This window comes from Bubalus bubalis, chromosome 1 (assembly GCF_019923935.1).
Source record: "Bubalus bubalis isolate 160015118507 breed Murrah chromosome 1, NDDB_SH_1, whole genome shotgun sequence".
NCBI lineage: Eukaryota > Metazoa > Chordata > Mammalia > Artiodactyla > Bovidae > Bubalus > Bubalus bubalis.
Genome location: NC_059157.1, coordinates 97,143,509 through 97,149,840, shown reverse-complemented (window position 1 = coordinate 97,149,840; position 6,332 = coordinate 97,143,509). Strand labels below are relative to the sequence as shown.

The 6,332-nt window shown below is 39.6% G+C and overlaps 1 long non-coding RNA gene across 1 annotated transcript; it reads right to left on the bottom strand.

Moving 5' to 3' along the window:
* Positions 1–583: 583 nt before the first annotated feature.
* Positions 584–5,975, bottom strand: LOC102388954. Its single transcript, XR_328818.4, has 2 exons — positions 5,570–5,975; positions 584–1,575 (listed from the first exon to the last, which is right to left on the bottom strand). It is a non-coding gene; the product is annotated as an uncharacterized LOC102388954 (long non-coding RNA).
* Between the last annotated feature and the right edge of the window lie 357 nt (positions 5,976–6,332).

Here is a 6,332-nt window from a genome sequence, read left to right as displayed (position 1 = left end):
AGATCCTCTGGAGGAGGAAATGGCAACCCACTCCAGTATTCTTGCCTGGAGAATTCCAAAGACAGAGTAGCCTGGCAGGCTCCAGTCCATGGGGTCGCAAAGAGTCAGACGAGACTGAACAACTAACACTTTCATACCTTAAAAGAGCATGCATTCTGAAATGTTTGGATGTAATGTTTCATGTCTAACATGCATGCACTGTGCTAACAAACAGCAAACAGTAGGAACTCAAGCCATACTAAGTAACTCAAAAGTTTATTCCTATTGATGGTAATTCCAGACCAGATAAGAGAGGATGATTATGCTATCACGTGGATGTAGGCAGAAAGAAAATTATTTCTGATAAAATGGAACTTCAAAGAGGAACCCCAAATCAAAATGTGCAGTTATCCCCCATCCCCTGCTGATTCCAACCTATATTAATACCAACCTTTATGTGATGGAAATTATTCCAACATTTTTCATTCCTGTGTTCCTACCAGTGTTCCCTTCATTGGTTGTAATTTCTATATCACTAGTGCTATGTGACAATACAAGACAATATCTTAGGAAAAACTAATGACATTTATAAAGCTCATAGAAATATAAGAAATGGTTGATTTTATTTCTCCAATTTATGATTACTTCTCAGATTACATGAATTTAGAGGATATCTAATCCTGCTATCCAATAGAGTAACTTAAGTTTTTTCAAGTTCTAATGTCACTTTCTATTTCTTATGAGCATTACTCAAGGTTAAAACTGTTATTAACATACAGCTTCTAGGAAATACATTTAGCCTTCCTATTTAGCCCTCTGCCAACCTCTGTTCTGGACAATAAAATTGTGATGATAGAAAGGAGAGAGGATTTAGACAAGGCTAACAGCACATTCTCTAGGCTTCAGAAATGCCTCCTGTGCACTGCCTCCCATGTCCTCCACCTCCAATTCCAGCTGTGGCTTTGGTGAACAGCTCTGGGCAGGTTTCACCCTGCTCTGTGCTGACCGTGCCTCATCTCAGGCTTGTATCAAGAATCTAGCTTCTTGTCCTGAAGCTTCTCCTCTGCAGCACGTGTGATGCTGTAGCGCAGTGAGGCTCTCCTCGTGGGGGTGTTGCTGCCCCCTGGGAGCAGCCCTCAGCACACAGGTGAGATCAGCTGACAGATAAATGCTTCTTCTTTTCATCCCTCAGGCAGACAATTCTGAGACACAGTTTAATTAGGATACTGGGAGGGTTCTGCACTAAGTAGCCAAGAACACTAGTGGGCCACTCACTAACACTACCTGTTTTGCTTGGACATTCTTTCCTTTTCCACCTGTTTTCTCCCATCTCATCCTTGTTCCCTGGGACCACATTTCCAAATAGAATATGTCTCTACCTTTGTCTCAGGCTCTGCTTTCAAGAATAGTCTAGATGAAGACAGTATGCAGATAGGTGGCTGGTAGACTAAATAACACAGAAATATAATTTCCCTGAACTCTACACATGCTACAAAGAAACACTTATTTAGCTGTGAGCACAGATTATGATAATTTCGATGATTTTCCATCTTTTTCCTTTTTGAAAGTTCATCATTGATCCTGATGCCTGAATGCCTGAAGAAAAAAAAAGTTGGTACAAATTAGCTTAGAATTGAATAGGCAAATTTCTTTGCGATGACAGCTCTAAGTATTTTTTCTTTGTGAGGCAGCCCTCAGCTATTTGATTGGATTTTTCAATCTAATAAGGAGAAGCCCTCAGTCTACTTAATGAGGTAAAGCTTTTTGTTGCTTTGGAAACAACCATATCACATTTCTTATTCTCTTTGGTAAAAAGCTGGAGCTTTTAGCGCTGTAATCCTTTTTTCTAAGACACTCAAACATACTTTAAAAATGTAAAAATTACTGGAGTATTGTCAGAACTTTCTTATTCATGAAACACTGAAAGAATATCTTGAAAGATTTAGGGGTTATTAGGAATACACTAAGGATGCCCACATGCCATCTCTGAGAAAAATGTTATCATTAAAATTTTTTACTTATTTAAGGTACTGAAGACACTACAGAGAACAAAATTGGTAAATTCCTCTCCCTCCTCACTGAAACTTATATTTTGTGAGTGGGGAAGGTGAGACAGTAAGGAAATTAAATAATTAAAATATATAGCACTTCAAATAAAGGGTACAGATAAAAATAAACTGGGGATGCGGGAATGAACATGCAAGTTTTCTGTTTTGTTTTGTTTAATTTCTAGGTCTTACTGAGAAAACGATGTTTGAACAAAGACCTGAGGAGGAGAAAAGCGTCAGTCATATGGATGTTTGGGAGGGGACCATTCAGGAAGCAAGAAAAGCCATCCCCAAAGCCCTCAGATGGAAAGATGCCAGAGTGGTTTGAGAGAGGTGAACATTAGAAGATGAGGTGGGAAAGAAGGCAGTGGCAGATCGCATGAGAGAGGGGCCCTCAATGGATGTAGGGCCATACGATGCCCTGAGGGGATATTCTGAAAACCTGGGAGGACATTTTGGTATTACTATGATTGAGGTGGTCTTCTGGGCTTTAGTGGGTAAGCAAAATTTATGTTAAAAGTAAAGTAATGTTTGGGACAGGTCCACCAAACAAGGTATTTCCTCCAATTTTGTGTGCCTTTAAAATGTTCTACTGCTCATTCATGTAGATGGAGAAGTTTATTTGTGCTCACTTCCAAATTCCATTCATGGCAAGCAAGGGTATTGGGATCCACTCTCTTCCTTGGAAACAAGCAAATGTCCTGGGTAATACAGAGTTGATTAATTTTGGAAAGCTTCTGCCAATATTTTTTCAAATATAATTCTGTCCCAGGTTCTCTCCCTTTGCTTTTTTAGGAGTTAAATTTCATATATTTTAGGCCACTTGATACTATTCGTATAAGTCACTGCTGCTTTGTTTATTTACAATATTTTTGTCTCAGTGCACTTATATTTGGGTGATTTCTAGCAACCTGACTTCAAGTTTAATGATGCTTTCATGATTGTGTCCAACCTACTGATAACCTATCAAATAATTTCAGATATTGTATTTTTCAGTTGTAGGACTTCCATCTCACAAAAAAAAGATTTTTTTCTCTCTTGAAATTCTCTACTTCTTCATATATTACATCTTATTTTTGTAAGATTCCTTAATATATTTGTCATGGTCAAAGACCTTGCCTATTAATTCCAATATCTGTACTGATTTATGTTTCTATTGATTTGTGAGAAAGGTAACCCTGCAGGGCAATGAGAAAAGAAGTCTCAAGAAAAGCATCTGGATCAGCTGGACAGCTATATGAAAAAAAAAATTAACACTTACTGCCCGCCATACTCCAAAATCGATTCGTGGTTAGTGGATTTAAAGATGCAAAGAAAAACATGTTTTTAGATGGTGAAATAGGAGAAGGTTCTTGTAGGCGATGGTTTCTTAGGATAGCAAAGGTACTAACCATAGAAGAAGACTGAGAAATTAAGACTTCAGTAAAAGTTTAAAATGTACAGTCATTAAAATTTAACAAGATGGTTAAAATGCAAGTCAGATAAGAAAAAGTATCTGTTTGATTGCAGTACTCATTAATGAAAATGGACTCACATCTAGAATATATAAATCAAACAGAAAAAGACAACCCCTCCAAAAATGAAATGAAGACCTTTAAGGCATTTTACTAAAGAGGATCTTCAGACAACTAATAATTACATGAAAAGACACTCTTTTCCCATTAGTCATCCGAGGAGTGTAAATTGAAACCACACAATCACCAAATGTTGGTGAGGGTGTGGAGCAATGAAAAGTCTCATCCGCTGCTGGCGGGAGTGTAAAGTTGAAAATTGTTTGGCACCATCAACTATAGCTAACCATGGAAATATACCCTATGTTGGAGCTATTCTACTTTTAGATATATATCCCATAGAAATATGTATCTATTTGATACATATATAGCTTTAGATACATATAATATGCTGATTAAGTATAATGATGTTCACAGAAGTATTATTTGTATTTCTAGTTCCAAACCTGGAAATAACATGAATATTCACTATCAGTATAAGGAACCAATCACAATATTTAGTATCAGTATAACGGACCAGTTTTATGAACTGTCTAAAATAGGCATATCTATAGAGGCAAAAAGTAGTTGCTTCGGGCTGGAGAGGATGCAGGGTAGGGGAGTGATAGCTAAAGAGTATGGAGCTGTTTTGAGGTGATGAAAATGTTCTGAAATTGACTGTGCCTGCCAGTGGTTGCACTTATCTGTAAATATACTACAAAAATATTAAACTGTACGTTTTAAATGGATGAAAATTGCAGGGTATGGGAACTATATCTCAATATAGCTTAAATTTAAAAAACAACAGTATAAATGATAAATTGCAGTATATTCACACAATTAAATGCTGTACAGCATAAGACAAAATACATAGACATTACATGCAACATTGAATGAGTCTCAAATGTAATATGGAGGGAAAGAAAATATTACAGGAGGAGGATATTTACTGATTAATTCATTTCACATGAAATTAAAGAAAATTTACTGATTCAGTTCACGTGAATTTAAAGAAATTAAACTAATCTATGAATTTGAGGATAAGACAATGGTTATATTTGGGAAGAAGCTGCCCTTGACTGAATATGGGGCTGGAGGAGCTAGGTATGCCCTATCTCTTGATCTGGGTGGTGGATGTAAGGATATGTTTGTGTTAGCCTTCAAAAGTTTATTGAACTGTTCATTTACAATTTGACCACTTTCCTGGATTTTTCACTTCAACAAAAGTTGATTAAGAAACATTTTTTACAAATCCAGTTCAGTAAGTTATCCTATTCATATACACTTAAAAGACCAACTAAACAAATACATAAACATTTTGATAGATCATTTTTGTGGCTTGGGAGTATGCTAAATTTTAATTTTCTTCTATCTACTTTTCAGCATTTCCCAAATTACCATAGTGGGCGTAAATATATTACATTTATCAATAGAAAAAATGCTATACAAATTACAAATACAGTTGATACTGCATTGTGAGATCTTCTTGTATTGTTTATACTCACCTAGTCTCAGTGTAAGGACTGGTTTTTGCTCCCAGATAGGAAGAGACTGCCCTTTTAGAGAGAAGGAGGGTGTGGCTGTTGGTCTGGGGATTTCCTAGCAGCTCTGCTGACTGCTAGGAACTCGCCACTGGCCACACTCATCATGGAAAAGCAGAAGTGCAGGTGTAGGGACCCCAAAGATGGTAAGCTCAGCCTCGGTAGGCGGGGCCCAGTACACTCGGGGGTGGGTCGTAGTCCTCTGAGTCTATTGCAAAACCGTGGTTGAACTGGGGGCTAAAGCTCTAGCCTCCGTGCTGGGTAAATTGAAAGACTGTAGTCTAAACACTGTAATCCTCATGTTTCTGTGAAGTCCGAAGCTAAGAGCGTTTTATTTATTTATTTACATTTTTATGAGATTGTTAAAAGAAAAGAAAAGAAAAGCGACAAAAACGACTGTTCCTGGCCTGCAAATCCTAAAACGTCTGCTCTCTGGCTTTTTTACTGAAAAAGTCTGCCGACTCCTTAGGAAACTCTAGGCTGAAAACTTTAAGGTAGTTAAAAATGTTACCTGGGTAAGCTCTTCCTGACGAGAAGCCGGGTGTGGAATGAGCCTACCAGGGCACTTTCGGTCCCTGGTCAGGAGATGTAGTACTGCCCAGGCTCGTCAGACACAGGAAGTCAGAATCCACTAAGGAGAGTGTAAAAGCCCACCTCCGAAGAATCCAGCCTGGGAATGGCCAGGCACGAGGGACCAAACACAACTGGCTCTTCCTGGCGAAGGATAAATGCTCCAAAGGATAAACGATGCTCACTGCAGCCCTCCGCGGAACGCAGAGGAGACGGGGTCGAACTGGGAAAGCAGCGTTGTCACTCACGCAGAAGCCAACGGCGCGCCCTGCGGCGTTCTCTCTTCTCTCCTCTGCTGTAGGCAGCCGCGCGGACTGCGAGGTCCCTGTGCACATCTGTAACTTTTGGACAAGCGCCGCGTGGGTGCGGCTGCCACCCAGCGCCTGCGCAGTGGCTGCTCGCAGGATCCTCCCATCGCGCAGGCTCGGCAGGTCAGCACGCCCTGGAGGAGTGCGACCCTGCTGCGGTAGCCCATGGGGGAGGAAGCAGGGCGGAAGGTTGTGTACGGTGTTTTTTGCTGCACAGTTTGACAGTTGTGAATACTATATCCCTTCACCCTTCAATATTACGGATATTTGAACTGAACAGAAGACAGTTCCATTTAATTCAGCCTAATATCTCGGGTGTGTGTGTGTGTGTCTTAGTTGCGTAGTCGCTCAGACGTGACAAATTGTTTGCAAGCCAGTAGACTGTAGCCCGCCAGG